Raw genomic sequence first — 14,169 nt, 5'->3', positions numbered from 1 at the left:
TTACTGCGACTGACTGGACAACATTTTTCTATATCAGCCACTAATCTGACACAACTATTAACGCGATTAAAGCACACAAACGGTAATGTTTAATTGTAAGGTTATTTTTATTATTATTGTTTGTTCAACAAATTCATAATTTGTGCTGTTTTACAAAATTTATTTCTGTTTATATTTTGTGATTAAAACACTTCAAATAAAATGGGGTGGAGTTGAGGGAAAGGGTTCATGGGGGTTGGTATAAATTATTTTGAAAAAGCAAAATTTGATTAACAAAATAAAAGCATGTTCAAACTCTAAACTGTCAGAACAGCAAAACATTTGTAGCATGAGATAAAAGAAAATTATATCAGAGTTTGAGAAAACAATGCAAAAAGTATCTAATATAAAAAAGTAATCTTACTTAAAAAAAAAATAATTAAACGAACCCCTAATTATGTATTACATTTTTTCCTAACTATTATTAATTTAACAGTAAATAATGGTTGGGAAAACTTTCATCAGATTTCACCAGACATTTTTTAATATCTAATCTGTTCTCTCCTCTTATAAAGCTATGCTGAACATGTTTGTGCAATTACTAACAAGTGAACTACAGTATACATTTTTGTAAATGCAGTTATGCTGGTATTTTGTCTGCTGTTTGATATCATGTTCGCCACTATTTTTCTTTTTTGATATATGCAGGCCCCATTTCTTCTCTGTATCTCAGAAGAAGAAGAAATCTTTAAGTACAGTTCTGTGTTGCATTGGTTCCTGTAATGAGCGTGCTGAACTTCTGAGCAAAAAAGAAAATAATGTGAGAATCTGCACTGTGGGTGTTGGACAGAAATCAACCACAAAAACATAAGAACAGAAGCAGTGCTTAAACATTCAAGCAGAAACACTGACTTCGAAATAAAGTGTAACCAAATGTTTTGGGTGAGTTACTTTAATACTTTACATTTTGTGGACATGTAACAGAGTTCTGAAGTCCCATAAAACAGTTCAGAAAATTGCACTTACAGAATAGAATGTTAATTCTACTCTGAATTAACGTTGAAGTAATGTTGAATTTAGAGAATGTTAAATATGGTTTAAAAAAATTAGCCAAACTGAATACTGATGTTGTCAAACAAACATTTTCATAAGTAGTTTCTCATAAACTAACTGACTTACTCTGTCAATGGTTGTGCTGCTGTTTCTCTCTCTGATTTGGTGTTGGTCTTGCTCTTCATTAAAAAAAAAAAAAAGAAACAATAACATTACATTAACAATTGATATACTATATACAGAAATTGTGCTTTTGAAATATATTATAAAATGGAATTGAATGAAATGAATTATTAAACAAAAAAAAAAGACCAAAAAAAGAGGTCAAACTGACTGGGTCTCCGTCTCAATCTCCAGATGAAAAAAACGATCAGAACCAATAACAGCAGAAGCGCAGCTGAAACTGGAAGCCACACAGTCAGGAGTTCATTATCTCTGTGAGAAATAAAGAATCATTTTAAAATCTTAAAAATTTTCAAATCTTTTTTTAAATGATGTGGGACTAAATCGGCTGCATAAATGGCACCAGAAAATAAGAAATATCTGAAATATTTCAACCTAATAGTCGTAGAATTAGTTTAAGCTTTATTTATTTTAAAGAATGCAGATGTGGTACTTTTGTGGTTTGTCAATGACTTCATTTGTATTATTATTATTGTTCTTGTGATGTGCTGTTGCACTTCTGCAAAGATTAAAAAAAAAAAAAAACAGAAAAGAAAAGAAAAATCATGTAGGAAATGAAGAAATGATTGTCAGAGTAAAAGAAAAAAGAAATTGAGGAAATAGTGCATGACAACAAAATGCAGACAAATACAGATCCATTCCACGAAGATGAAACATCAATGAGAAATGTCTGAATACTGACATGTCTTTCTCTTTGCCTGGTTCTGCCTCAGTTACAGTGAGATGAACAGGACTCACTGCCTGTCCAGCAAAGCAGCAGTACCAGCCAGAATCAGTCAGTCTCAGTCCAGACATCAGCACAGTGAAGGATCTTCCCCCATCATCATCAGGGGGGGCAAGTATACTAAATTTGATCAATCACAAACATATTTTGACAGTTTATCAGCACATGCTCAGTACAGCTCTTTCTCTCTTTCCTTGAGAAGATCATGCATGATCGTTTTACTTTTTGAGAAACTGTATTTCTCAATTAAATAAATTTTAACTGCATTATGTATCGGTTATACAAAAAGCTGATTTTTTTCGTCAAAGTATATTTATTACAATTATATTGCATACAGTTAGTGTTGGCGGTATGGTTCTGCCTGTCCATGCAGCCATGCTTAGACAGAGTGGGGAGAGCAGCAAGTCAAACCCCCCTGGGGTACATAACAGATCCAGTCTATGCCTACATAATTACAATTCACAATTTACAATTAAACATGAGAGAAAATACAAATACTTTGTAGAGAATACTTGCAATGTAGTGAACTGTATGGAAAGAAACAAAAGTCAGATTAGACTACAGGTTCAGTTGGGTGGAGTTAGGGTTGGAGAAGGGAGTCTGATTTGCGAGCAGCGATGCGATAGGAGAAAAGCTGAAAGAATGGAAATAATGATCTGCTGTGATAAATGTCAAGACTGGATTGGTACACGTCAGGAACAGCTGACTATCAGATGATGCAAGCTTGACTGACGTAGTCTGCCTGAACTAACACAATGCTTGATTTTGATCTGTACAGTATGTTGTTGGCTATATATATGCTAGTGGTTGAAACAGGTACTGAACGTTGTTTATGCCGCCCCCTCCTTCTCAGACTTGACCCTGAGAAATTAACCTTTTCGAAACTTTGAATCAGCTGAACCAATTGCTTCCCAAAGTGCTTCAGTGTTTCGAAGCACCCGGAATGCTGGTGATGCCTGCTGGTCAAAACTGTAAATGCACCAAACACACATAAAAACACCTTTTACAAATCAGTTGCAAATGGTTTAAAGAAAGTGTAATCTATTAAATGACAATGTTTTGCATGTTGTATGTAGGGCTTGGCTAAACAGTCCAACAAGAGACTATTAAAGGGATCATGAACGAACTGCCTTTTTTATTATTATATACTGTTCTCTGTGGTCCCCTTATAATGTTAGCAAGATTTTTACATCCAAAAACATCATAATTTCAGTATAAACGCCCACTGCTCTGATTGGCTAAGAGTTGTGTATGTTTGACAGCCTACATCCTTCATAGATGGACGCATAAATCCTCAGTACATATCAAACGATCTGTAAGAAGAGACAAAGCAGTTAGCCTACTCACACTTGTGTGTTGAGACAATGCTGTTGGATCCAATATAGTCGGCACAGCGTCTTTCTGAAAATCCCGCGTCGAATTGTGCTTTGTTTGTAAGGAAAATGAAGTGAACAAAGGACTTACTGTTCTTACTGATGCGGTCTGGAACTCTGGAACCACTCTTTTTTTAATGTTAGGCTCAGAAGGAAAGCAATGCAAAGACTTTTTTCCACAACTTGGCACTGAACAGCGTCTTGTTGTCTTCGGGGCCATCTTTATCGTTTGGTTTCTGTGTTGAGCTGCGTTCACCTCTTTCGTTATTCGGTGGGCGGGACTAAACACGCAGCGATGTATAAGCAGGTGCTTATCTTCTGCGGAGGTGGTGTTTAGCCACACTATTACATCATAGAGTAGAACATTCCACAACCTTTTGTTTTGGCAGACTGGATTCAATATAAGCTGTTTTTAGACTAACGAGAAATGTTTGAGTTTTGAAACTTACAGGATGCTTTTATAGTACAATGACTATAAAATGACATTGGTTGCTCAGTTCATGACCCCTTTAACTACTACTCATTCTTTTTACAAGTGTCATTAAAATGACTGCAAATGTATGAAACTGATTTGAGATTATGTAAAAACCATAGACACTGGTTTATGAGTTCACTAGGCCTGTCACAATGCGCACACTTGTGGTCTTGCCCACTGTTGGAAATTCAGAAGTGAAGACCAGAAGACTCTTGGATATCTTCAGCAGGCTTCTTTATTAAGAACACACTGTGTGGCGCTGCAGTCATCAAAAGTCTAACTAAGGCAGTGATACATTGTAGTTTATTATACATTTAAGAGGCAGTGCTTAGGAATAAATACAAAGCACCTGGGTGACAACCTTATAAAAAGCATGCAGATTAAGTATTCAATTATAGCAACCTGCCCCATTTCACCAGTCCTAATCCAATCAGCATAACTACTCAAAGACTGGGGCAGGGACACTAAGAGCCATTACACAAAAAAGGTAAGAGTCTCAGTAATCTGGCTCATTTGATTTACAATAAGGGATCAGGAACTGACAGGAACCTCTGGCTACAAACTTTAACAAAACCGTTCATCTGATGTCATCATCTTTATAACAATTATTATATTATGGGATACCATAAACGTTAAATACAATGCATTTCACCTTCGTTTTTCAGGCGATTGTATGTCAGGATATAGGATCAGTAGATCTAAGAATTCTTAAATGAGTAATCCCACAGCACAAAACAGGAAGTGCCCAAGACTGTCCCAGGTCTGAAAAATGGCAAATGCTCTGTATCTCATCATGCATCACGTTAAGGAACTCATGTGCCCTGAAATCTTGAAATGTTGAGGAAATAATTCCACTGTAAGTTAAATTAATTATTAGATATTACACATAATTGGGTAGTAAAACAAAGTGTTGCACACTTTATTTTGTGCAAGATGAGTGTGTATTTTGTACAACATTTGCAACTGTTTTTTATCACTTAATTAGAAGAACCACAATTACTTAATCGTCTTGATACATAGGGACTACTGAACCGACATTTAATTTTTTTTTAAACGGCAGTGTGTTGGAAATCAAAATAAAGCCCTGTACACTTACATTGTAACAACACTGTTTCCCATCCAGTTATTAAAAATTTTGCACATACTAGAGGTTTGAACATTTGGACCTAATACAGGAAATACGTCATGTAAGTAGACAAGTGGTAAAGACCGCAAGTGTGGGTATGTGGACGGGCCCACTGAGAAACACTGAAATTACGAAACAATATGATGTAATGATGAATCCTCATTTACTGAAATCTTGTGACTCTGGCAGTTTGATAAACGCTCTGACACACTGGTTAGAAACAAATTATTCACAAAAGTAGGCGGGATATCGATTAAAAAATGGACTAAGTATCAAGCAAATACAAAATATAAGGCTTATTATCAACACTTTTCTAATAATTGGATCTTCCTCTAGTTCTATGATAGATGGAAATGCCAACTGAAAGATAAAATATAATAACACACCATCAAGATGTTGTCACATCATGTATATTTTGGATGTTCAAAGCCACAATATATATATATATATATATATATATATATATTATATTATATATATATTTTACAAAGCATTATATTATGTATAATTTAAAACGTATCAAGTTCAAATTTTGCTAAATAATCTAAAGAATGTCAATCAGTCCAGTATGGGTCTGGAGCCTAATATATTTACAAATTAAGAACAGCCAGATTAAGCGATTACAAAATAATAAAATAATAATAGATTGTAAAAAAACGTTGGTCAATGTAAGTATATCATATGTAATGCATTAATAAGTGTTGAACTTAGTTCAGTGTTTAGTAAGTCTCTGCTACTTAACTACATAACACTACACAACACAGTTTAGCTCGCAAATCTAGGACCCAAACTGAAAGATGTGGGTGTCTAGAACAGGAACAAATGACCATAAAAGAAAACGCTTCAAATACTGACCATTCATGCATTTGGACTGCTGCTAATCCTTACACAGAGACAGATGTATTTGAGATCAGGATTTATTACAAGAATTTTGTACTTGAATGAAAAGAGTATCATGAAAAATACAATGTCTCAAATATACAGGAAACAGATGGATGGATGGATGGATGGACGGACGGACGGACACATAGATAGATAGATAGATAGATAGATAGATAGATAGATAGATAGATAGATAGATAGATAGATAGGTATAGATCTCATGAGTTTCGCAGGACTTCTCTGTAGACAGACTGAAATGCTCCATCATGTGCCAGCTGAAAGAGAAAATAGATTACTGATTAAACAGCACAAAGATGCAAATATGAGTGTTGAAAAAAATCACATGATGTACTGTAGATTGTAAAAAGATTTTGTAATATGTTACTCATATCTTAATATATCTCAGTAATCAAACTGTGTTAATATTAATGTGTCCTTCTATGTGTCAGAGTCTGTGCTTACAGCTGCTGTTAAAAACAGAAAATATTTTTAGAGGTAGGAACTGTATTACCTATCTGGCATAAAACCTGTGCCAATGTGACATGACACACAGGGCCGGTGTTCTGACAAATAATGCTACCTATCAGATTATGCTACCAACACTGTATTTATCCTACTAAGAAATGATAGTTTAACAACCAAACAGGATACAGGAACTAATGACCATAAAAGGACAATAAGAAAACTACTGACGTTTCATCAGTACTGCTCCCAATCCGTACACAGAGATTGATGGAAATTATGAGAATTATTAGGAGTAATGACTGAAAAGAGCACAATTTGAGAGAAATAATACAGCATCTCAGATATACAGGAATCAGATATATAATGAATGAATGAATGAGGCATTTCTATAGCACTTTTTCGTTGTGTATTGCTGTACACCCAAAGCACTTTACAATCAGCCACAGTACAACATTTCACCTGTACAACAACAGTCTGTTATGCTGCTTTATACTGCAAACTGGCATTTTGTTATCTTATTTTAATTTAATATAATTATCATAAACACACAAATAGCCTTACAGTTTGCTGCACTTTATGATTCCTCTAGATTTTTACCTGAAGTATAACGTCTAATGAATCAGAAGTCTCACACACTGCATGGAAAATTACTTGCGCATTGCAAAAAAGGTGGATAGTGTTCAGTCTCAGACAACTGCAGTCTAGTTGGAGTCTCTCAAAAGTCCTTCAGGTAAATGTGAGAACAGCCTGTGATCGCTAATTCTGTGACAGACAGAAACGCTCCTCTGTGTGCCACCTGAAAGACAGAAAGATATGACAGCAGCACAAAATGCAAATGTGAGTGTTGAACATGTTTAGGACACATGTAAAAAAGATTGTTAAATATGTTGCTCATACCGTATTTCAATGAATCTGAATAATGAAACCATGTTAATACTAATGTGTTTTCAGTGCTGGTGTCTGTGCTCAAAGTTACTGTCAGAAATGGAAAATAATTTTTAACAAATGGGAATCAAGCAAAATTGTATTAGATTGTTATGCAATCAGTTTGAATTACCTGGTTTTGGCAAACTAAAGAAAAATAAGCAAAGACAACACCACATGCAAAAATAGAAAAAAAAATGACAAATTCTACTTTATCATCTAGATAAACATATTATAAACATCTAATAAATCCCATGACAGAAAATATCAATCTTAATTATTATTATAAAAAGGTGTGACACTGCCACAGTAAAGCCCTGCACAACGCTCACTTAAGTTACAAAAAAGTAATTGTTTATGTATATGTGCCATGCCTATATATTTATAGTTTAGTTTTTATTCTGAATGTATGTTGATATTGACAGGGGCGGCTTTAGTGAATTGGGAGCCCCTGGCAAAATATAGGAATGGGGCCCTATACATTTACACACATTTTCCTATAGATAAACCTTGAGGTTCCTTTTTTGTTGTGATGCTTGCTGCTGCTCAATTGTGCCCCATAGTTGTGTCCAATGTTTCTACATTTTTCATGAACATGTTATAATGGCTTTCTTTCATGTTGTAGACCCCGAAATAGCAACCGATTTACAGTTCAGATACAGGTTTTCACAAAAACAAAATAAATTATAAAATGATAAACCTCACAACTGAGCGTTTAAACCAGGGGTGAGCCAGAAGTATAAATTATTATATTAATTTAAAACGGTGTTATGTGGGTGGATTTTCGCATTGATCTGAACAAAAATTACAGACCGGATTATGGAAAATTAACATTCATTCTCTGCCAGTAGGAGGCGCTTTTGGAACGTCAGAAATATAGAATGAGAAAAGTGTGAAAAAATATAGCCTATATTGACGAGGAAAGTCCACCGATGAGTTACCAGCGTAAGCCTGTGTGCAAAGGCTGTCTAATACTAAACTTTAAAATACATTTATTTTTAGTTATAATAAATAAAACTGAAAAAATAATGAAAAGGCAATTATACATTTACACACCTAAGGATTATATCAACCAATAAAGTGACTGTGTCCTCTACTTGGTTCCTTCCCATAAATGAGTAAGTGGCATTTAAAACAATTATAAACATAAAATACACACTGTTTCTCAATATTTAACTACAGCTCTCCTTCAAGCAGGGTACACAAAAAGCACGTTGGACGGTTGTCGTGGAAATAAACACAGTAAACAGCAACCGCTCGCGTGTCAGCGCTTAATGCGCATATCTAATATGAAAAGCATTTTAGGGGGCCCTTGGCTTTTGAGGGCCCAAGGCGGTCGCCTACCTTTGCCTAATGGGTCCGCCCCTGGATTTTGAGCATTTGCACATGCATTTTGTTTGAGGGGGACTTTTGTTGGCCTCTAAGGACTCTTATTGTGGTGGGCCTATGGATAAGAGGCAAAGGGCGGCCATTTGAAAGGAAGCTTTTTGTGTTTGGTGAGTTGGCTTGTTTTTTTGGCTAAACTAGCTCTGTGTAATTGTCCAAAGTGATCTCTGGGAATAGAGACATTGTATATCAGACTTTGAAACCATTTCATAGGGGCACACTCTGGTCGGGGATATACGTTTTTGGACTATACTCTGGGGACTTTTTACAGCTGGAGGATAACCTGTTTTTTCTGGGGCCTTGAACCAGTGGACTTACATTTTTTCTCTTTTTGGGGACATTGTTTTTTCATCAGAACTTTAAATGTCCTCTCTACCCCAAAGCAGAAAAGGACTGTTGAGTATCATCTTTATTATAATTTTTTTGCTTGAAAAGACTGTTGGGTTGTGGGCAACAAGCCTACTCATGAACTTTCACTATACATGACTATTTCATTTGGGTTTATAAAACAGATTGGGTTATCTTTGCATTTGTCTAACAAGTGTCTAATTTGCCTCATATTTTCAATACAGTGTTGTTTGGGGACTTTGATGTGTTTGCAATCATGCTGATTCTGTGTTTTACATGTTTGACAAATGAGTAAAAGGAAACAATAGTCAAAACCCCTTGTGATAATGATTCGACCCTTTTGTAAAGAGTTGGGGTTGTTATAAAGGCACTAACCGATTTCTCCCAAATCCTTCTGTGCTCACAACCGCTGTCAAATAAAAATTAAGAAAAGATTACAATTATTTATTATGACTGCATGCTACATTATTTTCTCCTTTGTGTGTTCCTCTTCACCATCTCTGGCTTCTGCCAACGGCCATTTACAGTTGGTTTATTTGTCCAGAATTAGTTGTGTTATTATTAATAGTACTAAAAGCTTTCCAACCATTAGTGAGAAGTGTATGCAGTTAACAGGGACGTCCTCTCAATTCACAGCGCTATGTACATTGATTAGCCACATGTAGCTACCATGCTGGTTTTTTAAAGTCCCCATGAAATCAAAATTAAAGTTTTTTTTTTGGGTGTTAGTATCAATGTGTTAGTCTTAAGGTTATCTATAAGGCAGTGTGCTCCAAAACAGTGACAAAATTAGCATTTAAAGCTTGCAGTTCGTCACTTCCGCCAAAACGGTTCAACGATTTTTTTTGACGTCACATGTACTTCAGCTTCTCATCAAACTTTCTGTCCAATCAAATGCTCTCTAGAATCCGAAGCACCCACCCCCTACACTATAAAATAGACGCTGAAGCCGCGGCTGAAATCGGTCACTTGTCTACAGAATTAGTATTTTCTGTACAGTGAATGGCACGTAGTGCACTATATAGGGGACAGGGAACGATTCAAACAGTGTAAATATGCTTTCCATTAAGGAAAAGAAGTCTGGTTTGGCGTTGTGTCACGCTATCCACCGCACCGCACACACACTCTGCTCCGGTCCAGAGACACGGTAGCACGGAGCGGATCACATGCGTGAGTCGGCGCAGACCACGAAATGTATCAGAGCTATTTGAATTCTACACAGAATGCTATATTTTATAGCAGTATGGATGAGATTGTGGCTGGCATACCCTGTCAAATGCGGCTTTATGGAGCTCAAAGGCTCTGAACGGCTCTAGCCCAAGCTGTGATAAACGAACGCTATTGGCTATTTTAAAAAGGGGCGGGGCTGCTTGATATGTCCCGCCCTGTCTTCCTGTTTCAGTTAAAATGACGTCAACACATAGTGTTTTTAAGCATTTCAGGTGACTTTTAAAAATTCATACCATTTGTGTAATTCAAACTGGTTTACCGTTTGAACCGGTATATTGTCCAGCACAAGTGGTGTTTTGTTTTGTTTTTAACCCATTTCACTCAAAACTAAAAGGCATTGCAAGCTTACTCATGTAAATAATTTTGTACTTTTTTTGCTTCGTCTTAGATAATTAATATTAGAGATGCACCGATCGATCGGCCAGGGATCGGTATCGGCCGATTTTCCTCATGATCGGCCAGGATCGGTGACCGGTGTTACGAGATTTTTGGTTTCTGAGATATTCGGTTTCCGTGGGCGGAGCATACATGAATATTCATGAGACATTACCAGACATGTGCGGCTGATCCTGAAACTGAGAATCTCAGTTCTGCTCCATCTCAGAATGTTTCGTGGATTATTTCATAAGGGTAACAGACCTGTGACTAAGCTATGAACTTATGTCTAAACTAAATTTGTTTACCTTCTTATTGCAGTTTTATTAGTATGTTCGTTTTGTGCAGCCATTCATGACTAAATGAGAATGTCAGCCATGCACTTCGTGTATGGATACACAACCCTTATCTATTTTTAAGGATACGCAACCCTTATCTATCGTGCATCCTATATTGATTTCAGTTCGTTGCGGTAGCTTTCTATCTTGCGATGCTTTAAAACTGGGACTTTATTGGTTGTTATCCGTTATTGAATACAGCACTGCCTGTAACATCTGAAATAAACCTGTAGAAATATATCTATGGATAAATACGTTTGTTTGTAAACTATCCTGATGTGATTGTTTTTACGTCTTGTTAACTTGCAATCAAACCACAACTTTTTGTTAATAAACTAACTGAGACTAATAAACCTATATTAGCCTTAAGACATCACACAAGATTGAAATAGATATCTGTACTTTTATCATGTGTTTCACTGTTGTGCTGGATGAAAAGCATTTGAATAAAACAAATTACCATGTAAAGGTGTTGCAGTAGATTGTCTGCAATCAGTATTGAAATAGAAAGTAAAAAAAATGATTTTTTTGGTACATCTGCTGTAAAGTAGAAAAAGAAATCACAGCCTTTTATGAAATAGATTCAACATCCAGTTTGGTGGTGACAAACAAAATAATTTTATTTACAGTAGTTCATCTTGGACAAAGCTGTAAAAATCTCTCAAAATGTTGAGGCCCACATAAAAAAAATAAAAGCCATGCACATTATGCACTAGAAAGGTCCTTGGCACCCTGGACAAATGAAGACTGCCTCTATACTTGGCCTGCTCATGCAGTCCCAGTGGTACCATTCACATTCAATCTGAGAAAGATTGAGATCATGCATTAATAAAACCTTAAATAGCAGTTTTATATACAGAAATGAAATCATGCCCTCAGCTAAACTTACCCAAGTGTCTACTTTGTCTTCTATATAAGGATATTCATTACCACAGGCCAAGCATGAGTCACTTAGGTCTTCTATGGAAAAGAAAGAAAAAAACCCTCAAGATATTATACATAGTCATGACATGCATCATTAAATCCAAATTTAAAGAATTTACCCGATTCATTTAGGAGGCGCTGGCCAATGTCCTCACGCATGACCGCAATGTTGTCAGGATCACATGGGAAGTTCAGGTTTCCTCCTGTTAAAATGGCTTCTGCAAACTTTAAAAAGAGAGAGAGAGAGAGAGAGAAATGAAAACACAATGAAAATAAGGCAAAAACTGCTTAGTTTATTACAGCTACATACTTTGCACACAAACACGCCACATGAATTGCTGTCTGGCTGTAAACTGTGTGGTAAAGTCACACATTTCCATGTAGTGCCCTGAAATCCCTTGTGGTCCATGAAATCCCTTTGAGAAACAGAGAAAAAGAGAGAGTAATTAAAAAATAAAATAAAAACTTTATCAGGTTCATCACACGTAGTTTATTACTGCCACCTCACAGCCTTACAGCAGTGAACCGATTTATTGCTGCCTTCACCAAGGGAGTTCATATAAATAATCCTTCCTTGTTGAGGATATATCAACTACAAAGAGATTTACAAGTTTACAAGTTTACAAGGTACAAGAAAAAAAATGGATAGAAGTCAGGGAATGAAGCAAACCAGGAGTGTCCAGTGGTGAGTCTCATTTAAGACCCCAGCAGCAAATCATATTTTTGTAGATCTGTCTATATGGGCATACAAGTGATTACAAGATCAATACACCAAGATACATAATATACTTATGGTATTCATTTTATCAGGATTGGTATACAGTTTTATCCTTTTCATTAAACAGGCCTTGCCATTCCACATTTTTGTAATTTGGAAGGAATCAATGACAAATGCATGCCCTGCATAACTTTTAGCAAGACAAGCAATGTATGCATTGACAACCTGCAACAGAAAAAATAAATATCCACAATTTTACCCCAATGTGTTAATGTCAGTATTATGATGCTCAAATGGAAGCAACCAACCTCACTTTCAAGCTCCTCTCCAGGCCTGAGGCGCTCGAGATCCATAGAAAAGAGTTTGTATGGACATATTTTGCTCCAGATTCGTCCTCCGAATTTACCTGCCCAGATGTCATGTAACACTAAACAAACACAAAGAGGCAATGCTTAATTTTTTATTCAAATTAGTTTTGAAAATTTAAAGGAGGCTACATACAAGTAAGCTGGGAGGCAGCAGGCAGAGGGAGGATGCTGGCTGGGTAATGGTATGGGACTGTGATGAGACAATAGGTAGTGTGAAGTGCAATGTTAAATGATACAGGGAAAATCGTGTAATTGGCAAAGTAACAGAATGGGTGAATGTGAGATGGGTTTGTGAAGATGGGCACTTGACAGGGACTGGCGTTAGAATAGGAACTGAAGGCATAGAGGCGGGTAAGGATGTTGTGACATATGTGAATTTGGGAGCTTTTGTTGGCGGTTCTTCTTGGAAGTGCACCAAGTGGTCAAGGTTCACTTTGGGGTAGATTTTTCCATTGTCGTCAATAAGATCAATGCTTTTGTCATCAACATTTAGAACAGTGTATGGGCCAACATAATCCGGGTCGAGCTTGCTTCCCTTTCTTTGCTGACTTCTTATATTTTGCCGCAATACTCTGTCTCCAACCATGGTATGGGACTGTGATGAGACAATAGGTAGTGTGAAGGGCAATGTTAAATGATGCAGGGAAAATTGTGTAATTGGCAAAGTAACAGGATGGGTGAATGTGAGATGGGTTTGAAAAGATGGGCACTTGACAGTGACTGGCGTTAGAACAGGAACTGAAGGCATAGAGGCGGGTAAGGATGTTGTGACATATGTGACTTTGGGAGCTTTTGTTGGCGGTTCTTCTTGGAAGTGCACCAAGTGGTCAAGGTTCACTTTGGGGTAGATTTTTCCATTGTCGTCAATAAGATCAATGCTTTTGTCATCAACATTTAGAACCGTGTATGGGCCAACATAATCCAGGTCAAGCTTGCCTCCCTTTCTTTGCTGACTTCTTATATTTTGCCGCAATACTCTGTCTCCAACCTGCAGGATCCTGGGCTTTCCTTGTAGCTTTCTTTTTTTAATTTTAGCATGAACCTGCGCCATATTTTCCTTAAAGGTCCCCTGAAATGCTTAGAAACACCAGCATTACTCTGTGTTGACGACATTTTAACTGAAACAGGAAGACAAGGCGGGACATATGAAGCAGCCCCGCCCCTTTTTAAAATAGCGTTCGTTTATATCACAGCTTGGGCTAGAGCCGTTGAGCTCCGTAAACTTGCATTTGACAGGGTATGCCAGCCACAATCTCATCCATATTGATATAAAATATAGCATTCTGTGTAGAATTCAA

At 36.6% G+C, this 14,169-nt stretch overlaps 1 long non-coding RNA gene across 1 annotated transcript; it reads right to left on the bottom strand.

Moving 5' to 3' along the window:
* Positions 1–1,157: 1,157 nt before the first annotated feature.
* LOC107600205 (uncharacterized) lies at positions 1,158–2,006 on the bottom strand. Its single transcript, XR_001610739.1, has 3 exons — positions 1,898–2,006; positions 1,367–1,467; positions 1,158–1,211 (listed from the first exon to the last, which is right to left on the bottom strand). It is a non-coding gene; the product is annotated as an uncharacterized lncRNA (long non-coding RNA).
* Positions 2,007–14,169: the final 12,163 nt, after the last annotated feature.

This window comes from Sinocyclocheilus grahami, unplaced genomic scaffold (assembly GCF_001515645.1).
Source record: "Sinocyclocheilus grahami isolate Dianchi unplaced genomic scaffold, SAMN03320097.WGS_v1.1 scaffold280.1, whole genome shotgun sequence".
Classification (NCBI taxonomy): Eukaryota; Metazoa; Chordata; class Actinopteri; order Cypriniformes; family Cyprinidae; genus Sinocyclocheilus; species Sinocyclocheilus grahami.
The sequence above is the reverse complement of the archived record's forward strand: the minus strand, read 5'-3'. Positions and strand labels throughout refer to the sequence as shown.